At 36.3% G+C, this 26,970-nt stretch overlaps 1 protein-coding gene across 1 annotated transcript in view; it reads left to right on the top strand.

The window, feature by feature from the left end:
• The first annotated feature begins 1,071 nt into the window (after positions 1 to 1,071).
• LOC115233280 overlaps positions 1,072 to 26,970 on the top strand; it is a 58,461-nt gene continuing 32,562 nt past the window's right edge. The window contains exon 1 of the mRNA XM_029803597.1: positions 1,072 to 1,420. The gene's annotated coding sequence lies outside the window, so the exon portion shown is untranslated. The remainder of the gene's footprint in view (positions 1,421 to 26,970) is intronic.

Below are 26,970 nucleotides of genomic sequence, written 5' to 3'. Positions count from 1 at the left end.
TCCGCCGAGCACGGCTCGGTTAGCTCCAACTCCGCGAGCCCGCTATCGAACGCATTTCAAGCGATATAATTTCAGCATTATATATCGTCCGTTCTCATTAAGTGCGCGCCAGTTTTCCGAGCGCGATGTAAATTAAGGTCCTGCTTAACAGCAATGGTGAAAGAGGGGAGGGAGTGTGCGTGCGTGCGTGCGTGCGTGCGCGCGGAAAGGAAGGGTGGGAGGAAGGGGGGAGGGGAAACCTGACCAAAATGCAGCATCGTCTTCTCGGTTGCATCCATGACCCACATAGCATACCCGGCGCGACGCATCCTCCGGTTCGCGAAAGCGAAGCGTGCAATAATAGCAGCGCGGAAAGATTTCTTCCTCGATTCCGTCGAGACCGCAGGGGTCTTACTCCGTACGAGGCGGACGGGCGCCGCCTTATCAATGCTCGTATTTTATCGGATATGCGTTCGATGTTGCGCTCGTTCGCCATGTCCTATCGCTTCGCGACGATGGCACGCGTTGGATGAGCGCAAACGAGCCACGGTATTGGGACAAGGTTGCCTGAAGCCCATAACTATCGCGCGCGCTGACACGCAACAATGCGAGCGATTCACCATGGATTCGCGTCTCGCGTTATCTTACTTCTTTTCGATACTGTCTCTCTCTCTCTCTCTCTTCCTCTCTCCCTCTTGTGCCTGAAGCCCATAACTATCGCGCGCGCTGACACGCAACAATGCGAGCGATTCACCATGGATTCGCGTCTCGCGTTATCTTACTTCTTTTCGATACTGTCTCTCTCTCTCTCTCTCTCTCTTCCTCTCTCCCTCTTGTTTTTTTCGTTTCGCTTTGTCTTTCACGTGGACCAACTTGGGCCCTCTCCCCAAGCTCCTGCCAGCAGCGAACTCGGGGGGTTTGGATGCTTTTGCCCCTTCCATGAAGATCGCGGGGGGCCCTGGATCCCCTCTCCGTGACAGTTCTGCTTCCCGCCTTTCCCCGCAACGCTCGCAACAAGACGCGCCTTCCTCGGATCACTCGATCCCTCGCGGGAGGCGACACTCGACGGTTTTCGATCTTTGAATACCCTGGCATCGCCACTGCGATGATCAGTCTTCGAAATACGGGCGAAACCCGCATGTCTCCGCGTGATTGAGTGCGACCCGAGTACCCGCGTTATGTCTCGGATAAAATTATGTAATAACATCGATCGAGTTCTAGCTGAAGTTGCACATTAGTTCGCTTTTTGTCTCGTCATAACTCGAGCGTTTCGTAGTTTGCCGCGAGGGAGGAAAGTGAAATTGAATGACGATCGAAACCGATGCCTTATTGAATAGATCGTTTCCTCGCACGACGGAGTAATTGGGAGGAAGGTGCGATAGGTGCATCTTATCCCACACGATCTTTGAGATACGTCGAATCATTCTTGATAGAAATGTTGGTGAGTATTACGCTCGTTATATGCCTGTTATTATGCAAGATTTAACGGACTCAATTGAAACTATAATAGATATTTAAATATGTTGAGAATTTAGCAAAGCGCGAAAACTATAAAAGCATAAGAATTTAATATTGTATTAATATTGTATTAATATTAATATTGTATTTTTTTTTTCTGGATGCTCATTACTCATATAACATACATTTAAAATATATAAAAATGAAAGAAATATTTTATATTTCTCTTTTAAAAATATAATTAATAAAATTTAATTTTTTTAAATAACTCTCAAACCATAAATATCTGAATAAAAATAATACGTTGCTAGTTTATTCTGATTAATATTCGTGAGCAATTCTAATCGCATTTTTGTCGAATAAAATAGAGATCAAGGTAATAAATACGTAATAATTATTATACAATATAGTAAGCTATTGTTCCCTTTGAATAGATTGCCGCGATATCGGAATACATTTAAATCGAATCGAGAGTAGTTTACATGCCTCACGCAATAATTTGGAAAATGTTGCAATTATTATATATAGGCATTTCAATCGTAGCTAATGCGCTTGAATATAATGTGTCTCTTATTTTGACACGTTTATAAAAACTATAGTGAACGTGCTTGTGGGTCAATCACTCATCAAAACGCCGTTGCGCAATGAGTGTCCGTGACACTTGAGAACAATGCGAATCACGTAACATCGTTGAGCGTTGATTGACATTGTCGGGATTCACCATGGAGAGTTATACTATTTCAATGATTATTTTCTTCAACGATCATTACAAAGTATTAGGATCATTGTGGTTACGATTATCGTAATTTTATTATAACCGAGCCTAAATTTGCTTTGTCAATATTGTAATTTCATATAACACAATTTATATATATGTTTTCAACATTATTTTACACGATAAAACAGCAGTAAAATTTGCATAAGAAATCATGAAAAAGAATTAAATTATTTTTAAATATATACATATATTACAGAAATATATATTGTAAGTTAATGTAATGTTTATTATATGTTACCTTTAACAATGGTAAATTTTTCTGATTATAATAATTATATACATATATAGAAATGTGTTATAGATTGTTACAAACTGATATTTATCTGTAAAATAAATATAAATGATACATATTTTGTTTTAATTTTTCAAGAAATCATAAGTTGCCAACGATTTTAACAATTATATTATCTCTGCGAAATATTTCTCATCTCGTGATAATACAAGAGACCGAAATCTTGACTATGTAAAACCCATTACCAAGTATCATAACATTGAACACGTAAAGCAATTATCTGTATCTAAATAGCAGTATCGTGCAGTATATAATAATAAATATCGTGTGCAAGATCATATAAAATCATGATAAAATCAAATTTTCAACTCTAATGTAAAATATTATAGACTTTCTAATGAAATAAATAGATTTCTCGAAGAAATAAGTTAGGATAAAGCACAAGTAAAATTTAATTCCTGATTTATTTCATTAACCATGACGCACCGTCGAAACATGTTTTATCATTATCCTTGTAGCAACACGTGCTAATGAGTATGTGAAAGTTAGATCATTAAAGTATTTTTTCATTATAATTCAATCCACTTTATATTTGGTAATATAATTTATTACGGATTAAAAAACACAACTAGTTTGGCAATCACAGCTAGTATTGGTCGCTCACTAAAATTAATTTAATTTTATTATTCCTTAATATAATACTAATTGTAAGAGCAATAATTTTTAAACATTTGTGCAGTATATATATATATATTCTCGTTACCAAATAGATTGTATCAACTTCAATAACTGTCTTATTAAAATATATTAAATCAATTTACATTTAATTTATAAAATTATGTGATTCATTACCGTTTGTATTTATATAAATTTTAGGAAAATAAAAAATCTCAGAGTAATGAACCAAAGCCATAATAAGATGTTATAATTGAACTGGCTATGAGTGATTGCATTATTTAATTATAACGATCGATAAGAAAACGCTTATACCATTAGCATAAAGCTTCAATATTAGTGTGGCCGTTTCAAACGCATAATTTTATTACCTTCACTGGCATATCATTAATAATATTCATAGTGGAAATATATTATCGTCTTTAAAAACTTCAGTATATAACCGCATATCGAAAAATATGCACAAAGAAATTCCTCAACTATACTGCGTGATAAACAAGATTGCATTAGGTATGCGTAACCTTCTTTCAACGTCGGATACGTTGATTCACTTTCGGAAGTGGCTTATGTTATGAAAGTGACTGTGGAAAAGTCGCGTGCACGCTTCGCTGGCTCCGGTAACTGCCATAACACCGCTCCACTATTCCAATCCGCCGCAGGATATTGGTGTGTCGAGAAGGACTGGATATTCAGTTTTATTTTTTCAAAATTAAATCAAGATGGAATTTCCTTTGTGTGTCCGGTAAAATGCCGAACCGTACTAATTTTAAAGCTATGAGATATTTCAGAGAAAGTATTCTTTTATATGTACTGCATTTTTCAGATGCACTATGAAAAAAATAACTAAAGACCGTAAAGAAGAAAAACCTGACATAAATCGTATAAATATTATAATGAGTAAAATTCGTAAATTCTTTTCATGACTGACATTATTATTCGCAGAATTTTACAGATGAATATATGAAAGAAACATAAAGAAAATATATGAAAGAGAGAGAATATATCTCTTTTTGAATAAACATGTGTTTAGACTTAAATTTTTTCTGTTTGCGAGATAATGTAAAAATATGATAAAAGAAAAATTAGAAATAAGGCGACATATAAGTATTTCAATTAAATATTATGATGGAATATAGCCTTGGTATTAACTAATATCCTTCCTTTTCAGAGCCGTTAGACAACTCAGAGTGCGAGACTCTGAAAGCTATAGCACTGTCTATTATCTGTGTACTAATAATTTCGAACGAATAAGATTAACCACAAATGGAAAAAAATTACAGCGTGATACTTATACGGTTCGTTAAATCGATTTGTTCGTTATTGCCTCAGTTTATCGCAAAAAGAGTGCTATCCAACTGTGAGGAAATAAAATAAAGAAAAGTAATACCAATTATCGTACTGCAATAAAACCTTAAATGGACTATTTGCATACTTTCATTTATAGATAAACTCACGAGGCAATTAGCATAAAACACCATTATTCAGCGATCTGATAAATCAAGATTGGATTCCATAAACTGCGATTTATAATTATATATAATATTTCTAATTTTCCTTTTATCATATTTTTACATTATCTCGCAAACATAAAATTTAAGTCTAAACACATGTTTATACAAAGAGATATATTCTCTCTCTTTTATATATTCATCTGTAAAATTCTGCGAATAATAATGTCAATCATGAAAAGAATTTACGAATTTTACTTATTATAATATTTATATGATTTATGTCAGATTTTTTTTTCTACGGTCCTTCGTTATTTTTTTTATAGTGCATCTATATAAAAAAATACTTTCTCTGAAATGTCTAATAGCTTTAAAATTAATACGGTTCGGCATTATCGGACACACAAAGGAGATGCATCACGATCTGTGCGCGCGCACGCAAATGCATTGGAACAAAATTATCGGTTTGTCATATGATTACTAGCAAAATGCGACAGGGTTGCAATGTGTGCGGGCAAAATTTCAGCGTTTTTGTCGATTTAATTGCCGCTATAGCAATGAAAAGCCTCCTCTGTTTCTTTGTTACCGCAATGACCCAGATACTGTCTCTCCCACAATACTCCCTTCTGAGCTGTTTCCTTTGATATTGGTCACTTTGTATGTCTCATTCTTCAACTTGAGTCATATGCTCGTATGCTTTAGAATACTAAGATAGCATATCGCGTATGATCGAAGAATATTATTCTATAATCTACACCCGTATATCAACGTTAGTTAAAAATATGCATATGTGTTATCATTTACTTATTTCGTTATAAGGTGTATTAAAATGACCAAGGATAACATCTTCATGAATACCGATGTGTTGAATGTTTCAAATAATAATTTTCAACGCATTTCATTCTTCGGTTATATGACAAAAAAAGTAATTAACATATGGTTAAATCTCCATTTTATATATTCGTTTAGATTCCAGTCATTTCCATACAAATGCAATAAAGATAGTGACGAAATAAATTGTGTATTAAATATTTCACACAATAGATAAACTCCGTTAAAATTGATGTCGTTTCGTAAGAGTAGCAAGTCACGTGTAGAAAATATTTACGGTACCTTTCAGGAGCAAAGAAATAGCGTAATAGGCGCCAGAGATACTGTTCGATAAATAACAGATAAAATAGAGCGTGGGTGTGAAGGATCTCATATTCCCTCGCCGTTCACACATACTTACATGACTCTTTCCACGCATGCACAAGCCTTTCGAGATTCAGTTAATGGCGAGTCCCGGACACAGCTTAATGTTACTTCGATGTTTTCTCGATACGCACAGTCGCGATCATACGAGGACCGTCTTCAGGTAACTTTTCGTATATACGGCGGTTCATTTCCAAATCCGATAGTGTTGCAATAACATCATAAAATGTGATGCAGATATTTATAAACAGGCAGCAATATACATGCCAAACATCCATTTCTTAGTCATGATTTCTCAGAAATATATAAATTATGTCATAGACTTCTGCTTCTTCCAAGCCGTGCTTTATTTTACTATTACAAGATATATTTTATTATATTTGATTATATCTGATTAATATAATTGCAAAGTATAAACATTTTCTCCTAAGAATAATAACTTTCAACACTTATTTATAATTAGATTTAATTACTTATTTTTAAAATAATGTTGCCGGTTTCTGCGATGTACTTATAAATAATGTATAATAATAAAGTAAAGCACAATTTGAAAGACGTAAAAGTTCATGATATAATTTATATTTTAATTATTTCAGATAACACAATTATCTTAATTTGATTCAATTATAAGTGTCTGGAATTCTAATGTAGTTGAATCTTGTCATAATGTTCCCACCCCAAAGATTATAATATTGATAACATTTTTCGCATTATTTCAAACATTCAAAGATATTTCAAAAAATCGATCTGTATTAAACTTAGCTAATTGTCAAACAATGAATATCTTTTTGATTGGCAATAAAAATATGTTATCCAATGTATGAGATTTGTATATTAATTTGGCAATTGATACGAACTTTTGCATTGCCATGCACTGCATAGTATATTTTTTCGTACGCAGACCGATCAAAAATAAATTTCGCGCTTTTGTCTCCCTGAGCTATTTCGTTGACACGAGTACAAATCCGTGGCATAATAAAAAGTTACGATTCTACTGGCCGGCCACGGCTGAAAGTCGTTTATTTGGCGAGATGCCATGGTTAGATTATCCAATCACGTCGTACTCGACGATTTTTAATGTCTGTTGCAGCCTCTTTTACTTCACCTCTTCGTGTCCCGAGAACCTTGAGATCGATTAGAAGCATTGCAACGAAGCACTTTGCGCTCTCAGGGATGAAACGCATCTTCAATTGAATACAATACACTTCAAGAATACAATAATCCTTTTAATACTTTTCTTTCAATTGATACCATTCTCTTCCGCGATTATACTGTCAAACGCTAATTGAAGACATGCCCAAGATAAGCAAAGTCATACAAAATGTGCGGTGACGTTGCGATAAAAGGTCGAAGAAACATTTGTGTCCCTCTTTTTTGAATGTTTTTTGAAATTTTTTTGGATGAGAGCATAGTGTAATAGAAAATGATCGATGAGAAGAAATGTTCATTTTTCGAAATGTGCGCCGATAGGCGGACACGACTGGAATGTCAATAGCGATCGATCAATCGATCGGCGTAAACGGCTGGTTCTCAGATATGTCAAATTTAATTGCATATGGCGGATAATAGACTGCGCAAGACCGAGAAGCAAAAGGCAGAAGAAGAAAGTCGTGATAGGCATTTCTCATGTTTTTCTACCCTTTACCAATTACACGTTGCGCGTATAGTATGCAAAATACCATTTAATATTTATTTATCGAAATTTTTTTCATCTCTATAGAATTTTGCTACTCAAATTCGACGCATTACTCGCTGTCCATTGTGTGTCAAGCTTCCACGTTATTTACCACATGGAGGTTTCGTAAAAATTGACGTTACACCATGCGGGCAATTGTCCACGCATATGACACGGATTAGACCGTTATTACGCATAAAGCGTCGAATGCAAATCGCGGAAAAACTTGCATAATTCGTATTCGTATATAAAGCGTAACGCGTGCTCGCGAGTAGCAGCAATTAATGAAGGAGGACGGCCTGTTGGTTCTTTCTCTTTCTTCTCGTATTACCGCCGGCATCACTGATATTTCGTAAGTACTAAAGATCATTGAGGCGTGTGCGTTAGTTACAGATCTTTCTGACGTGCGTGCATCACCGTGCAAAAATTCAAGAATGCATCTTGCAAAGAATGCATCATTTCTTGGAATTATTCTTCTATTTTATCTGTAAAATTTATGATTTATTTATCCAGAGTCTTATATATAAATAATGTAATCATTCTTAGCATCATATTTCATTGGCTGGGAACTTGCTTAGCAACCGGCTGTCAACCGGCTTGCAAAGAAAGAATACACGCGATGGTACATGATCATCGTGAACGCAAAACTAACGTTGCATCTACACGCAAAACTATGCACTATTATCGGCATTTATCGTAAATTACACATGTTATGGGCGAATTATATTTACATATGTAACATAAAATTGCAAGCAATTATTTTCAGATGAATTTATGACAAGCACGTTCTGTTGAATCGTAGATCAAAGAGAAAATAAAGATCGTGAATTCAGAATAGAGAACTCGATATAAATAACTATCATTTTTAATTAATTCTTTGGAAAGTTACGCTTCCAGAAAAGAAGGAAATTCCGTTTCAAAATTCAGAATCCTCTAACTCGGCGTTAATTATATTTATTCATACTTGTTATTCAGTGGCGTGTAGAGATCGTTAAAAGACGCATGCCTAGAATAGAAATCTTGCAGCTTCTCCAGCAAGAATAAATCGATGGTATTACGACCGATCCTACGTACACGGAGACACGCCACTGTATCGTCACCGTAAATCTAACATACAGCCGGCGTAACCTTTCGCGCGATAAGTGGGATGAGCTCGAAGGGGACCTGGCGACGAGTATTATTGAGAATTGACACACGCGGCGGCAATGAGCGCCGCGGAGCCGAGAAATCTCCGTCGTTATGCAACGTAACCGAGCTCGAGTAAGGTCTACGACCAAGGTGCGTAAATCCCGGGATGGGCAATGACAACGGCGTCTTCGACGAGTATTTCTGCTATTAGAACTCTTAGTTTTTTCTTGAAATTCGTAAAACGTCGTGCCAACTTCACAGACACTATTTCGAACGTCTTCCCGTCGACATTCCCTTCCTTCGTCGCTCTTCAACTCTCGCGATGCTCGGTCTCTATCCATTGTCTCGTCGCGAACGTTAAATCTGTGACGCCGATGCCACTTTAATTGCTGTATAAGCCGGATTTCCACGCAACGGTACGAGAGAGAACGATAAGGAGTAACGCGTAGTTTCTGCCACGTTGAAATTTACTGAGAAGCAAGTTTATCCAGTGAGAATATTCAGACTTGCCGCATTTGATGCGGTCCCAACCGCCGAGGCGTTTGCTTCATTCTACTTACTTGATGTATTATGTGGTATATTAATATGACTTGGGTGAGAGAAACAACATGCCGCAGCAAAATGAATTTCGTGCTGGCATTTGGTGAAATAATGAATTGCTTGCACTTTTCCAGCTGCGGTTTGCAGTAATATGAGACATTTCAAAGATGTTACTCTAATCCTTATGGCCGCAAATTATTATGCTAATAAAGTGACAAGTTGAGTACTATGTAAAAAACATGCATATTAAAGTTGTATATCATTATAAGATAAATTGCTTAATACAACGTAGATATCAATTTTTTGCCACGAAATGTTGTGTAATGTCGTTTTTAAGTGTATCAAAATTAAATCAGTTGTAGATTATAAGATAGTAAAAACTTTGCGTGATGTCTTTTGCAACATGGCAAAAAAATCGGCACCCGAATTGATTGACTTTTCATCAGAATTTCATACTCGATAAATGTATTGTATCAAAAGAATTCCAATCTCTCTCTGTGTTACTTTGCCACTTCTGTCCCACATGTCGATAAAAATAATCAACCGCTCACATATAATATTGATAGACTATGCACTCAAGATACATACATCGGCAAATGTTTTTCCTAATAATACGTTGCTAGAAAAACGGTTGATGTCACGGCTCTTTCATGTTGTTACGCTCATATAAACTGTGTCGTGTAAATGCACGTAATGACTTTAAGCACCGATCGCAGATAGCAGGTTCAACAAAACAATGAATTGATTGGCGTTGACGAAGTTTACTTTTGCACGCGTGTGAATCTCACAACAGTACCGTCAGCGAGATAATGCGTTTTTGCAGTTGTCCCGTTATTGTCTTCGTATCCATCACGCGATAAACGGTAGATTGCATAGTATGCATAATGCGGCAATTTTAGAAAAAAAAAAATACATATATAATTAAGCGGAAAAATCGAAATAGCAAAAAAAAAAAAAACTCGTCAAATGACATTGTAAAGTGATAATTTTTCTCCAAGAAGAGGCGCGCGACGCCACAGAGATAAATTATGACATACATAAGTCCGATAAACGCATAGTCAACCTCGTTGACAAGATAATGTTTGCAAACCGATACAAATCTGATTTGCATAGAACATAAACCATCGTAACACCGTAAGATAAAACATTCGCAACAAGACAGATGCCGTGCGTGGTGTTAGAGAAATAATATAAATCAATTCAAATATAAAACATATGAATTAAATATGAATCAATCATTTTTTAAGGTAACAATTAGAAAATACTAGTAATAACACTCCACTGAATAAAATTGAGTTATTAACAATATTCAGAAATAGAGTTCATTCCCTATTTATTTTACGTTTCGAATACGATTAGTTGTCTTAAAATTTTAACATAAATTCAAATTAAAACATTTATACGTGATATGCACGTGGTATCTATAAAATCTCTTTAAAATTCTGATGCAATCAATTTTAACAAGATGCATGTATTTTGTTAACACCTCTAAGATTCTTATTATAATATCGTTATTGTGCTGCAGAATGCACAAAGTGACATGTCAAATGGAACCGCTACTCCCGCTGACACTTGCGGGGCGATTAACCTCGTTTCGAGGTGACGTCGTCGTTCCTTCGAGCGCAAGGAGCAGTCGTTCGCTCGTGTTACGATTATTGTAGCTCGCCGTCGCGATAACCGACGCGAAATAATTAACGGAGATGAAACGATTTCTGACGGTGGGCCCGTATAGCGAACCACTACCAGTAATATATCCGCGCCACGCTAGTCTCGACACCCACATATCCCGTTAACAGATTGTCCGGGTATATTTAAATTTATAATTTTTGCCCGTTGGTGTACACGCGAAACCGCGTCCGGGAACCGGTAATCATAAACAGCACGCAAAACCGACACTCAAGACACCCCCGCGCGTGCACGTGAGATGATAGAATCGCCTTAATTAGCGCGACTTGAGAATGTTTCGCATCATTGAACGCTCTCGAGAGCAAAATAGCCCCAGTGTCGCGTTACGTAGCGCTCTGAAAGGAGACATTGAAGGTCGGCTGCCAGGATCGAGAGAATCTCTCGACATTCCTTTCCTGAAGGAAACACCGACAAACATTATCGTTACGCGAATGCAAATTTTTATTACGAAAAACGTCATTTGATTCCCGCATCAAAGCTGCTCGTCGAATGAGATAAGGATCCCGGGAGGGTGCCTCCCATTATGCTTAATGCAATCGTCAAGAGCTGACCTAAGAACTTGATCCTCGATCTAGATAAAAAACCGGCCAAGGCCCGCCTTTATTGCTGGATCATATCTTCGGTTGCTACTGTTCCACAGGGAATCTATCGTCGTAACGACACGCGTAGCAATTGTTAACGAGATAATAAAGATAATTTTGTCAAATTAAATTTTGGCTGCATGCACGAATATTTTGTCGATCGATGGCTGTAACGGATCAAACGCCTCGATTTCAGGATTATATTATGTAATTTTTATTTCTTTCTGTAATAAAATTCAAGAGCCTCTTTCGCGAGTAAACGTTGCCCGACATAATAAAAATACACGAAATACTAAAATTCTCGAGTTTCATCTTACGTATTCATCGGTATTCGCGATGCGGTGTGCTTGGAGCAAACGAGAGGCGCTTGTATTATTTGTCTCGTTAAATCGATGACAAAGGAGCATTTACGTACGTCCTCGAACCTGTCGAACGAGAGAGCGATTTTCGAGAGGCGGATCGGGGCTGTGTACGCTCGCCTTTGTCCCGCGACGGGTTCCTACAGTTTTTGCGATCAGATGAACACCTGCACGTGGCTATCCGTCCCTCTCCTTCCGCAAGCCAATCCGTAAAAAAACCTTGCCCTTGCACGCGTTCGCCACCGTTAAAAAATTCACATTCCACAGACTGGACAGGGAGGGATTTATAAGCGTCCTAAGGGGTCCGGAGAATATCCGTCTGGTAAGATCCAGGACGGTGGTAAAACTGAATTAATTATCGAAAGAGGGAGCGTAACAAACTCTTGAAAGTTGTCCAACCGAGTAACTGAGTTTTTACTCTCGCTGAGTATGATTCTCGTTCTATGTGATGTGGAAAAATCTTCCATTTGCATTCCAATCCACGATAAAATATCGTACACTTAAAAAAAAGGTTGTTAACTTGACTAATTCTGTCCAACTAATTACTATTTCTTTGTATTTCTTAAATTGAAATATTTAAGTATTTAAGTCAAATATACGTCATGTTAGATTTAATTTATATTGATTTAATCATATTTGACTTAAATATTTAAATATTTCAATTAAAGAAATACAAAGAAATAGTAATTAGTTGGACGAATTTAATTTTTCAAGTTAACAAATTTTTTTCTCAATGTATAAAACATAACTGACTCCCTGCATACACCATATATTATATATAATAAATAAAGAATAAAATAAAATAAATATATATAAAATAGATATATACATATCTCTTATAATTAAATTTCCATACAAAATATTTTTTTCTCGGAAGATATTCCTGCTAATGATTCTCTAGAAACATTATGTTAATTCTTGATAATTGCAAATTAATTATCGACTTGTCAATCCAAATTAATCAGAACAAATAACTTTGGAGATTGACGTGACGATGACTAAATTTGTCCAACTAATTACTATTTCTTTGTATTTCTTAAATTGAAATATTTAAGTATTTAAGTCAAATATACGTCATGTTAGATTTAATTTGTATTGATTTAATCATATTTGACTTAAATATTTAAATATTTCAATTAAAGAAATACAAAGAAATAGTAATTAGTTGGACGAATTTAATTTTTCAAGTTAACAAATTTTTTTCTCAATGTATAAAACATAACTGACTCCCTGCATACACCATATATTATATATAATAAATAAAGAATAAAATAAAATAAATATATATAAAATAGATATATACATATCTCTTATAATTAAATTTCCATACAAAATATTTTTTTCTCAGAAGATATTCCTGCTAATGATTCTCTAGAAACATTATGTTAATTCTTGATAATTGCAAATTAATTATCGACTTGTCAATCCAAATTAATTAGAACAAATAACTTTGGAGATTGACGTGACGAGAAACAGGATTCCCAGAAATGAACGCGCGTGGGTTCAATGACTTTCAGCTTTTCACACGATTTATTTAATTGGATTAATCGACCATAGATTGTTAACGGAACAAAATACGATGTCTTCATGCCTATTCATTATAGATGTATACGAAGTAGAGATCGTTTCTCGAGCGACGTATTAATTAACACCGGCCTTCGCGATAGTTCCGTGTGTTCTCTTGCTATTTATACAGAGTAGGAGTCGTAGGAGGCAGAAAAAAAAAATGATCACAAGGAAGAGAAGTCGACCACTTGAGCATTGATCATCGTAACATGCGACCACGATTCTTTTTGTTGCCTCGCCGAGAGGCTTACATCACGTGTTCCTCGTGGATTTGTTTTTTTTTTTTTTTTTTTTTTTTAATCAGTTTTTCTTCCTCGATGAACGTCATTTCCGTGTTACCATATACCGTGCATTGCGTGGGGTACCAATTTAACGCGTCTAATCATCTTGCAACAAAACCGCAGTCATGACCTTGGCGGATAACGTAATACTACCGCAATATATAACATAGTATTTATAATATATGCGAAATTATATGCAATTATACTTGATGGTAAATTGTTTTTTTATTTATGACAAATAGTTTGTAAAGAAAAGTCGTCAATGTACCTATATAAATAATTTACATACAGGTTATCTCGCTAAGTTTATAAGAATATAATTGATGAACTTTTCTTATTATTAAAAAAAAATTTTTTTTTCTATTCGAAAAATCATTAATTATGCGTTTTGGAGACGGAACTCTTGCTTTTCCAGTAAGATATGGCTATAGATCCTTTTTTCTGTAATATTTCGTCAAATCATCTTAATAATGCGCAATTTTAAAATAATGATAACTATTCACAATTGATTTTTCAGTATAGACACGAACAATTCTTTGTTGTAGCTTTAAGTGACCGTAAAATTTGAATCTTACGACATACATTTAATTACGTAATTCAAATATTAGTGATTTACGAATCATAATTTATAAGCAATTCATTAATCAAACATTATAAAATATGTTATAAGACATACGATTAAGAAAATAATTGATTCACGTCTAATATCATAGATTTCTCTTTTGTAGGTATTTCAGCGCGTTTATAATCATGTAAAAAACATAAAAGATGAGACGCGAATAAACGAGAAAACAATCGCTATTTTTACCAATTAAATTTAATAAAAACCTTCAACCCCAGTATCTAAATAATTACTTTAAATGTCGTATTCTCAATTATTACGAAAGCAAGAGATAAACAAGAGTCGAGATCCAACATACAATACATGTATGTTAAATTCAACTGATCAACTCTCTACCCCTATTAACCTGGCACCCCCTATAGATCCTTTTTTCTGTAATATTTCGTCAAATCATCTTAATAATGCGCAATTTTAAAATAATGATAACTATTCACAATTGATTTTTCAGTATAGACACGAACAATTCTTTGTTGTAGCTTTAAGTGACCGTAAAATTTGAATCTTACGACATACATTTAATTACGTAATTCAAATATTAGTGATTTACGAATCATAATTTATAAGCAATTCATTAATCAAACATTATAAAATATGTTATAAGACATACGATTAAGAAAATAATTGATTCACGTCTAATATCATAGATTTCTCTTTTGTAGGTATTTCAGCGCGTTTATAATCATGTAAAAAACATAAAAGATGAGACGCGAATAAACGAGAAAACAATCGCTATTTTTACCAATTAAATTTAATAAAAACCTTCAACCCCAGTATCTAAATAATTACTTTAAATGTCGTATTCTCAATTATTACGAAAGCAAGAGATAAACAAGAGTCGAGATCCAACATACAATACATGTATGTTAAATTCAACTGATCAACTCTCTTATAACTAGTATTATCGATGCTAGTATATAATATATGACACGTAATGCAATTCCACTTGTTTAATTAGCGAAACAACGGCTCGTTATTTCATAAGTTCAGGTGCCACACAAAAATACCGTCTTCAAGGTCTCATCGACATATGCGATTAAAAGAGCATTGGAAAATCCATACATGTAACAATGCGAGCGTACAATTGTGCTTCATTAATAAATCGTTCTTGCTGCGAAGTATTATGCTGGCGGATAATTTACGGCGACGATTCAACACGCGACTAATAGATTTTCATCGTTGGAAAATCGCGACGTCACGAGGACACGCGTGCAAAGGCCGCACATTAGGAATAATATTGCGCCAGTTTTCGCCGAGAGTATGAAAATCATCGGGCTCGTCGCGTTTCACCCGAGAAAACGATTCATTATTAAAACTAGCTTGTTAGGCGATGCGCGTTGACGAGAAACATGTTCGCGCGAGACATCATCTGTCCGACGTCAGCGGCCCGACATATATTTGTCTCGAAGTTATGGCATTATTTGCGTAAGAATCGCATCGCTGCCTAAGAGAGAAAGAAGACTATGTGTATGTATGTGTGTGGCGCAATTCTGCAATAAAGCGCGGTATGTTGATGATTTTGAATCGCGTGGAAGATACAAGGTCTTCATCGTAATGACTTCACTCATAATGTCGCGCACGCCTAAAGCGGCATAAAAATGATGTTTTATAAGCATCTCTGTATCGCGTCTCGCTATTAACGATCTCGAAGAGATATCTAAGCGAATGCGGTCGCAAAGATTTCTCACGCGCGCAAGACTATCTCCGCCATGTTTATCTAAATTACGAAATTGTACGGGATCTTTAATCGGGAAGATTAGATATTCACAAAGTAATCGACCGGGCGCGTTTCGATGCGAGACTTTCTTCCGAGTATCCTTGATTAACCGCAACTACCGTGATCTTTAAGCGTCGAAATTACCAGGTGAATGTTGTTAGAACACCGCTTGTAAACGATAATCGTTACTGTGCCTAAGTAGAATTTTTTCGTGGTCATCGACTCGCCGTTTATTACGTCGCCGTAATAACCGCATCATTTGGCCACGACGCGGATGTAGTGTTGCCGAGGTTACGGGCGAAGAAGAACGATGATGTGATGTAGATCTCCCTCATCGAAGATAGAATTTTTAAGAGCGAGTATGCAAATGTTCGTAAACAACATTGTATTATAACATCTGTGTGGATATAAAAACAAGAATTTGCGAATCAAGGCGGATATCAAGGCGAATCACGTCATTTGTTCAGTTAATATTACTATTACATATATTTGTGATGTCAACATCACATTCGAGTTATAGATAACCGCGCATTCTTGAAAGAAATCGAAAAAAGCGAGAAAAAAATAATCAAATTTTAGCGAAATTTATAACGAGTATCCTGATCGAAACGATATTTTTAAAAGTTGGAAGAATTTTAGTATAAAATATATATAAGACAGGAACCAGAGTGTCTCTCTACTCAAATCTTGTAAAAAAATTCCTTAAAAATTCTCTGATCTTCCAGATATTTTTGTTCAAAATTCTAGGTAAAAATATTATGAAGATTCTTTTTTTGGGTGCAATTTTCTAAAAAAAAGTTTATTTATTGTATGCGTTTTCTAATATTTTTCACCTATACAAAGAAAAAACACAGAACCTCTTAAGTTTCAAGTGCTAAATTTGTAAATGTGAAAAAAAAACTGAATAATTTTCGTAAGATAAGCACTTTTCATTTGCATAAAATTTTTGTTTTTTATCAATAAAAATTACAAGAACATGTACTGCATATTCAATATTTTGTTGAGACACACATTGAGAATATATATATAAACGAACATAGATATATATTTATAATATATTTTAAACACATAATTTACTTGGATTGCCGACTGTTTACAATATAAAAGTAAAATGATCAAAGAGAGGATTTTTTAAAGAAATTCCCCAAGTCCCAATAAAATTCCATGAGAATTCCCTGATTTTTCCAGGTGCAAAAGAAATCCCTGAGAATTCCAGGTATTCCATGTTTTTTCAGAGAGTAGACACTTTGAGAACGTATTTTTTTCATTAATCAAAGAATTAGTAACATCCTAATATACTGACCTCCTTGATTATTTCGAGCTCGTCATATTTCATTATTGATTAATTAGAATTCCAGTAAGATTTATGGGAAATGACTATGACGTGTGCTCGTTAATCTGGTATAAATCAAGTTTTTCGCGATCAAGTCCAGAACTAATTAGATACATCCGTCGACTCTATCTATTCAAGGTCTCGGTCGGATACCTCGTCGCAATTTTGTTCGCGTTCGTCCTCAAAGGTCGTCGCTTCCTCGTGGTGGAAATAATTTAACGACTTTTATAAGGAACCGTCGACTAGATTCTCTTTCAGGGTTACGGCCCGTTCTTTTTATTGCAACATCGTAGAAATTCGCGACCGGTGATGATAGACAATAGCACAGAAGGCAATTGTCCACGCGTGTGAAGGTCATTCCTTCCTGAAAAGCGGAACGGAGCGAATCCTCCGATTCCACGGGGGATCGCGATTCTTGCGGTTCTTCAAGGTCGACCTGTAGGCTCGCTCATCCGTGCTCGATCAGGAGAGCGATACCCTACGATTCTCGACTTAGAATTTTGTGGCGCATGTTTCCCTCCCGGGATTCCCCGGGAATCTATCTCGCAGCGCGACATGTGTAGCGAAAGATAAAAGATAGCATTCGGCGCTCTTGTTCATCGGTTATGCTAGGTCGGGGAGCTTCCATAGGGAGCCTGCCCCGAATGCGCTTTCCCCACCTGCGTCCCTTTCACTTTTCGTTCGTGGATCGTGCTTTTCGTGGATCGAGCGGTTCGCCTTCGGCCTCAAACTCGTTTGAATCGGTCCGATCCGCGAGAACGTGCCCCGCTCATAATGCGCCTCGCCTGACTTCTCAGTTTTAATACCGGATTTGTATGCAGCAATACAACCAGCGCGCGAACGATTGCAATCACCGCGCTCGGGTACTTACCCTCCCGTGTATGATCGTTTGTTTTACGAGAGTGTGTATTTTTATGATGGAACAAAAAAGTATTAATATCGGCGCCGGTATGCAAAACGGGTCGATAAAACGAGACAGTATTTAGCCGCGTTGTCGATTGTCAACGGACATCCGTGATCGGGATCGAAAGAGCATATAATTAGTTTAAGACAAAAATAAGAAAGAAAAACGCACGAAAGATAGCATCTGAAACGTGTCAACTTCTGATTCCCTATTTTTATCCCCTGGTCAAATGACATCGTAAAAAATAAAATAATGCGTATCGGTGGTGGCTCTTTTATTCTCTCTCTTTCTCTCTCTCTCTTTCTTGTCTCTTTGATCATTAAAATTCACGCCGCGATTGTTATAAAGAAATACATAATTTAGCGATTAAAAATATTAAAAATGTGGTGTCCATAATAAATAAGCCAAATTATTTTAAAGTAAGCAGAAAATAACGCATTAAATTATAAATTCTTAAATAATAATCTTTATATATACATATATACATATATATTTGTGAGCTCAAGAAAGAATGACTTCATCGTGATCGAAATTCGTGGAACAGAAGCAGGATATATTTATTTTTAACATTTTATCTCACCACATGACTGAAATAGCTTTTAAGCAGGATACAAATATAACCGATGTTAATGTTCTCTTACGCTTTTCTATAGCACAAGCACACTCGTTTTTTAAGCATGTACAATTTAAGATGTTACCATGCTTACGCCATCGTATCGGTACAGCTCGTATTACGTCAATATGTATAGCGTTTATTTATGTATGTGTGTGGGTACGCGCATACATCGGATAATCTAAAATCTCTCGGATTAGCGATGCGGTTTTCTCCATCGATATTATATCTCCAGTTTCCCTTTCTTCATTCGGTAAATAATTCAGAATGGTGGGCGAATTGTTAGCGTGTAGGCGTGATCGATAATAAACGATTCATTGCAAAAGTAATAAATAAGAGGGGAAAAAAAAAACGGGCGCAAAAACTGTGCATTGGAACCGCCTAAAACCCTCAAAAAACGCTTATAAATTTCACGCGCATCTGATTATTTATTTATTGTATAGTTGTTTATGTGCCGATTACGCAATCGATAACTCGGACTCTCGTATTTCGAGATCAGCAGCATTTTTCTAGAAAACTGGGTGCATTCATTAAAACGTACATTTGGCGCAGAAACTTCCTCCTCCGAATTCAATATCGAATATCATTTCCGAATTGCGATACAATATAAAAATTTGGTTCAGCAAAGTAAACACAATTTCGTCGCGTCGAGTATAAAAATGGGAATTGAACGATGTGACAATTATTGTGTCCTAACCATCGATACATTTTGTCGTAAGTCATAAATAATTGCACGGATAAAGAAAACGATTATCATACATCACTGCTGTTGATCACGTCACGCTATGCGTGCATGTCCGGCCGACCGATGTACACGCGATGTAACGTCCCTTCGGCGAATTTTTTTGCAAACGCCAATAAATTGCGTAGCGGAAGATAAACCAGGGGCAGGCCTACCTTGGACCCATGTTTTTGCCCGCGTAAGTTGTGCACGCGACATTTCACCAGTGTGTATAGCATGTCGATGTCTAATGCCATGGACCGCCTTGTCCAGACTCGTGGCGATTTCAATGACACGAGGCGCGCGGGACGGCTAACTCGATATACGTCGACGGGTTTCCGTGAAAGTAGTACAAAATATTCACGGCCGGAAGGTCATTGCGTCAGAGAAATGGCTGGTATTTTCACCGTGCACTCGTTGTGTTAGTTCTGGAATTAAGTCCTGATCGATTATCTAAGTCGCAATTAGAAAGCGCCGTTGCGCAATGCTTAGCCGACGACGATCCGTATAAAAACTCTCATCTGGACGTTATTAAAATGCTAATGAAAATTAAAGATTGAGATTTGTACATGCCAGAAATGCGGAAGTGCCATTAAAACGATTAATATAGAATTTATAGCCGCGTAATTCAGCAAAAATTAAATCGAATCCATGCCGTTAATGTGATAAATTCTGAACTCGCTTCCTTAAAATCTACGCGTTAGCGTGATAAAAACGTGGAATATCAAACTACAACCGCTTGTCCCCCGAGGATTAATTTTATTTTTCGTAACGTCGTTTATTGTCACAATTGCCGATGAAAATATTATCAAGGTTGACTGTAATTGCTCTACAAGATCTCAGTAATTTAATTCTGTGAATAAAAATTGAATATCATAAGATCATAACGCACATACATCTTGCAGTTTTGTCCCATCTTGGAAGCAAATAAAACACAATAAAAGCTGATCGGGCAACAGGGTTTATCATAATTTTTTTTTTTTTTTTTTTTACAATCGTTTGATTTAATCTTCGCTTCAGGTGTAGTATATTATATATGTATATATGGGCGGTGTAAAGTGCAATGTCCGTTGATCTTAATGTTCGCGTGCCTGCTGCCTCGTGCCCTTGAAGGATCCTCCTATGGCGTGGCGTGAGGAAAGGCGGATTCGCGAGAAAGCGATATGAGCAAAATGATACCCGACATCTCACGCGCACATCATCCCGTCGTGGCTTTGTGCGTATAATGCGTATGATCACGTTCAGCCTTCGTCATACGCGGATGATGTAGCGTCGCGCGCGGTTCTGCATTAAAATCTAGCGGTGCATTCCGAAAATACGGACACGTATAAAGCGGACGGAATATGAATAGCACGAGAGAAGTACATACGTGATGGCGAAAATCATGGAGGTGTTGTGTGGGTCATCGCTTTCACCAATTCTTAGACGCGAACGCAAGAAATGTTTGTGCCACGTAACGAGCTAATAAACCGATGCATGTTTACATAAGCGAATCGTTATCAAGCCCTTTTTTACACGCGGATTATTACGAAGACTGCAATGAAACGACATTATGTAAATATTATTCTGTCCATGAATGAAATCACGTGCCGGACGTTGCAATATTAGCAAACAATAAATTCGCGGTAAGAAGAGAGAGAGAGAGAGAGAGAGAGAAAATTGCTTTTAGAGAAAGTAGACACTTCTCATATTTGTTCGAATAAATACATGTCTGCGTGTGTGTGCATAGCAATGTCAAGTCACAAGAATAACAAGAATATAAATCAAAAATTTTTTCGTGCAATTAATATAAATGATAATTATATTATTAAATCTATCAAAAAATCGAGAAAATTAAGTTTATTTAAAAATAGCGAAAAGAAAAGAAATAAATGAAAAATCGCAAATAACAGACGATGCACCTTATTACATATTCGCTCTCTTATTACACGTCCATGTATTACGTGGGTGCTTTCACGGTCAGAAAAGACGTGAAAGAACGTATTATGAATTCGATATTATATCCATGTTAAAGAGATGAAAAAAATATCGGGGCTGTACTGTATATGGAAGTCAGGGTGTATTGATCGAGAAACGGCGCGAAATAATTTCATCGAAATATCTCGGAAATAAGAGATTAACTTTTGATAAAATCATTGCAGTTACAAAGATTCATGGTGACGTTTGGTATTCACCAAGATACATATATAACTTTCATTTATTATATTTTCACTAATTAACAAGTTTTTAGCAGTTTTGAACTTTCTTCTAAAATGGTAAATAATATTAAGCGGCAATTATACACAGAAGAATGATAGGCATGTCTTCCTATTGCGTCAAAATAAATACCGTTGTAAAATATTATCCTATAATAGTTCGTGTGTTACACGAGGAAATACGTAATAAATCACGTAGAGACCTATAATTTCATAACATTTCGCATAAGGCGTGATAGTGATTTCACGAACGTTTCAGTATGCAATTGTCTCCGCTTCAAATAAACCTGGAGATCACAATCGGCGTACATTAAAGAGATTGAAAAATAGCGGTAATATTTTTTTCAGACTGAAAATAAGAGACTATCTCACATCAAACGTTTAACGCCTTCGTTGCTTCCATTTTTGTACAATGCAATAAAATTTTTTCTTGCCAACTAGTTACTTAATGCTTTAGCCTCAAAAAAAAAAAAAGAAATATACCGCAACCTTGCTGTTTATTTTACTTCCTTATATGATATGCTACTAGCTTGGCGTATACAGATCGCTATAACTTTTTTTCGTAATAAAATCCTTGTATGTTTATACATCGTTCTGCAAATTTATATATTTCATGAATATACTTCCTGATATCCTGATCCATAATATCTACTTATTGCTAGAAATAATCAGAAATAACCGGTTTACAATGCGATTTATTACGTGTAAGAATAATATTTTATTCATTATATAATGATTGTATATCAAATATAGATATCATTCAACGATAATAATATGAAATAATGCGTGCATCATTCAGTCAGGTCGCGATCTTGAACTTATGACATGTAGCTCAACGGTTCTGACAGTATTTGATAAATTGATGCGGATTAAACGTGCATATAGATAAGGCATGACCTTTTCCTTTAAAGAAAGATACATTTAAGGAGGTAGAGAGAGAGAGAGAGAAAGAGAGAAAAGAGAACAAAGTTTCCTTTCACAAATTATATGCAAGTGCTTTTAATACAATGAGGTGTTATTAACGGCTTCTGTCGCCGATTCTTCGTGATGATGCCCTTATAAAAAGATACAAAAGAGATTCGTGACTTGTGTAGAGTCACCGTTCACTATAATCGTTTCAGGTTGATATTATCGGTAACGCAAGATCATGCGCGAAAGATTCACATCCGCCTTCACTGGATAATAAAGTAATGCATAATTATAAGAGCAAGTTCCGGGTTCTGGGGATACAGTCGGTGACTAATCACATAATATATGTGTATCGCGACGATAAAGCACTTCCGCCAAGAGACAAAGCAAGTACCATGAAAGTAGCAGCTGAGTGCCGTAACCAGTCGTCGTGTAATTAATGGATATGCAACTGGGAATTCCACCTTAAACTTTAAACTTCCTCGCGGGGAAGGCGCTGCATACGAGATTAATTGGTTACTCGCCGCTGCGATTATCTGTTACGTGTATCGACTCATCCATAATCCGTAATCTATTAAACCTCTATGTTTCTCGATCGTCTCATCAGTTTAACGGATCTCCGCTGCAAGATGCACGTGATGAATCACGCTAACCGTCTCGCGGGGACACTCCTGATCTCGCCGTTTATTTCCTTTATCTTGTATCGCGGTATTTCGCGCGTAATTGGACTTATGCCGGATAAACGTTTGGAGACACAATCCTTTTGTCTGCCATTTGCGGCATGCAATTGCGATCGCCCTGTGAATGTGAGCGCACATCCCCTTGGCAATATTTTACCCTTCAAGCTCGCAGACACGCAGCAAGCATGAAGAACCTGTTCGCGCGCGACCTTCCATACGGCGAATCATTACTGAATATCCCACCCGGGATAAAAAGAATCTTAAAGGGGGATGGTGTGCGCGCGGTAGAAGGAAAAAAAACGCACGTACACGCGTGTGGTTTATCGTTAAGCGGACAGGTTTGTGCCGCGTATATAAACGCGCCGCGCATATAAATTCTTATGGCTATCTCTTTCTCTCTCTTTCAATGGAGGGAAAGGAGACCCGGGTGAAACAAAGAAGAAAGAAACCGTACAGAAAGAAGAAGAGAGAAAAAAAGAGATGCGATTCCATCGCATGCCGGAGGGACCGCAGACAGTCGCACACATCCGCGTCGCAATTAGACATTTTTGCGGTCCCGTAGACAGCGGGAGACGGCGAGATAGAGAAGAAAAGAAGAAGGGAAGGACGGGGTAAGGGACGAAGAAGAAGAATCGAGAAGCCGCAGTTCTCCGAGATCCGCGAATAGGGTTCAGGGTTACACGAATGGATATAGGCGAGTTATTCCCCCCAAACCATGTTCTTATCGTAAGTTGTTCCCAAGTTATATTCACTGTCCGGGATATACCGGACAATACGGATATAAGAAGACGCACAAATACATTGATTTAATAATATTAAGCGCATCAAATATTTGAATTTTTAACAAAATAAGAATTTAAACTGGTTTAAAAATATTAATTATTTTCAGTCATTTAACAACTTAAATGTGTCATTCAAATAAAAATATCCTAATAAAGAGCTTTTATATATACAATATATGATATACATATATATATATAAAATATATAATATATATAATATATATAAAATATATAATATATTAAAATATACCGTGACATTTTTTTTGTATCATGATGTATCTTTTGGTTAAGATATTTAGATTTTGTGAAGAATGCGGTAATATTTGATAATTAATATGTCCCGTTTCGTCACCTATTCTTTATATCAACGAGATAAAATAGGATTTATAATAAAATAATGCCGCCGCAGTTGCAGCCATATTTTTTAACACAGCGGGAAAACACCATAGTCGCGACAGTCCAAAAAATAAAAGAGAAAGAAAATTTCTATTCATAGTAATAAAACATTTGATGCATCCATTTACCTTGCGATAATAAATAACGATATATATATAACTTAATATGCGGTGACTCGCGTTTTAGAAGGCAATCTGAACGAAGAATGGTAAATCGTGAATTTCGTACACGAATCCTCTCTTGATTGCCGGCTACGTGAAGTTCTTTTCTCGCGGTCTGCACAGGTCAAAGAACCCACAGAACGGATATCAAAGGAATGCTCCCTGTGGTATGCTTTGAGGGCAATGCTCTTTGGAGATTGTCATCTTTCTCATATAATTGAATTTTTTCGTTGATCTTACTTTTGTGTCGAATGTTTTCTGACTCAACTAGCATGTCACATCCGAAGTTCTTTTTCTTTTATAAAGACTGCATTAAGTATAAAAATCTTGATTGCTTTATAAAGCACATAACAGTCTCTCGATGACGCGGCAAATTCTAAATAAGAATTTATTTCACAACTGTCAGAGAAAGAATAGGTGACCGATAGTACAAAAAATTAAATTCGGATGTATACCGCGATTTACACGGTATAACGTCAATATGATGAATATTTAATATCGATCTACAAACGGTTAAATTTTTATTTAGATGCACACAAACTGTTCTGCTCGACGTGGAATTCCGAAGATAAATTTCTTACAATTCTGCTGGCGCCAAGAATAATCTTTAGCATCACAAAAAATAACATCAGAATGCTATCGCGAAATGCTGTAGAAATTTATGCGCGATACGCATCATGTATATAATCGTGAAATAATTCGTGAAAACCAGAAGCCAATGATACATCTGTCCAGATTGCCGGGAACATACATAACATATTTAACATAAACTTAAAATATGACCAGACAAGGGTACCTTACAATATAAAATAAATAAAAATATTATTAACTCGGTACTCTAATCAGTATAAGTAAAACTCCGTAAAAAAAAAAATAAATAAAAATTAAGTAATACTTATTAAATAATACTTCCTATATATGTTACAAAATCCATGAGACACGAATTACCTTTTAATTCACAAGCGTTTTCAGCTAGTCCATTTATAATGTTATTTCACCAAGTTTCATAATGACATTTTGCAACGCTCATTAAAGACATTTCGCGAAAACGAGCTATGACGAGTGAATCAGAGGATTCGAAGGGCTAATTCGTTTCACGGATTCAAGTGACACTCGCTTTAGTTGACCAACTAAAATCTCGCATATATGTACCAATGCCGTTATTCGAATAATTCGCGTTGCTTCACAAGACAATCACGAGAAACCAGCAGGACACCGCACAAACGCGTAGGCGTCGCCTATGATGATATTTCGCGGCTGCATAACATTGGTATGACACGTGCGCGGAATTCATATCACGTCACGAATTCGCATCGAACGAACGAGACGACATCGGGACGGAGGAGGATCGATTGCATCGCTGGGCTTCCTTTCTCTCGATCTTTGGCACAATGTTGCTGTAAGACGTAATCGCCTACGCGAGTATTTCGTTATGTTCTCGTCTCCGTTTCGAAGTCGGCCCGATGCCGGCCTGCATTTCGAACGGTTCGCCGTTGCACTTTTGCAAGTCTCGTGCCGAAGTGTGAAAGATTTCGAACTTTGCGGACTTTGTGGCTAGCAGATGTTGCGCGGAACACGGAGGGTTGCAAACGAATTGCAAACAACTTGTGAAATCGTCAACGATCAGCCAATCGGAGATCGGCCGTTCGCGAACCGATCGCGTCTCGTTCCATTTTGCTACTGATATTAAGATACGCGAGGATTGTATGCCGAGCGTTTATTTTCACGTGTGTTTATAGATACCGGCGAATTTTCTTCTTTTTTCTTTCTATTCGTCGCGATAAAAACAATCACATCGATCCGCGAAGTAAATACGCGCTCTCTCTCTCTCTCTCTCTCTCTAGTCTTTCGAGGTACAAATATGGAATATCAACACGTATATACTTATGTGTACGTTGTAAAAATTGCGATTACTCACGTGGGAAGTTTTTATGGAATGTTTTTATAAAACGAGTAGTGTTATGCGAGGAATTCAACAGGTGGGACAATGTTACGGAGTGTCAAAGTGATTTACGCGCACCGGTACGATACGGTTTCTTAATTTTCCATATGTGACAGCCGTAAAATTACAGGGCGTAAAATGAGTGAAAACTGACGTTACACAAATGTGTGATCTTTGTAGTGAAAATATTACATTGTGAATAAAATATTCCAAATGCAAAATATGATTTCCCATAAACATTTAAAGTCTCATCATGTTGAAATAAAATCTATTTTAAAGCTCGTGATTAATACTTTTAGAAGAGTATAAAGAAATCGAAACGAAAGATATACAGAGTGTTAAAAAAAAAAAAACTATTCAATATTTATATAATTATATCCTATCTACCATATAATTATCGAATGGTTTTTTTTTTTTT

This window comes from Formica exsecta, unplaced genomic scaffold (genome assembly GCF_003651465.1).
Source record: "Formica exsecta isolate Colony F162 unplaced genomic scaffold, ASM365146v1 scaffold17, whole genome shotgun sequence".
Classification (NCBI taxonomy): domain Eukaryota; kingdom Metazoa; phylum Arthropoda; class Insecta; order Hymenoptera; family Formicidae; genus Formica; species Formica exsecta.
The sequence above is the reverse complement of the archived record's forward strand: the minus strand, read 5'-3'. Positions and strand labels throughout refer to the sequence as shown.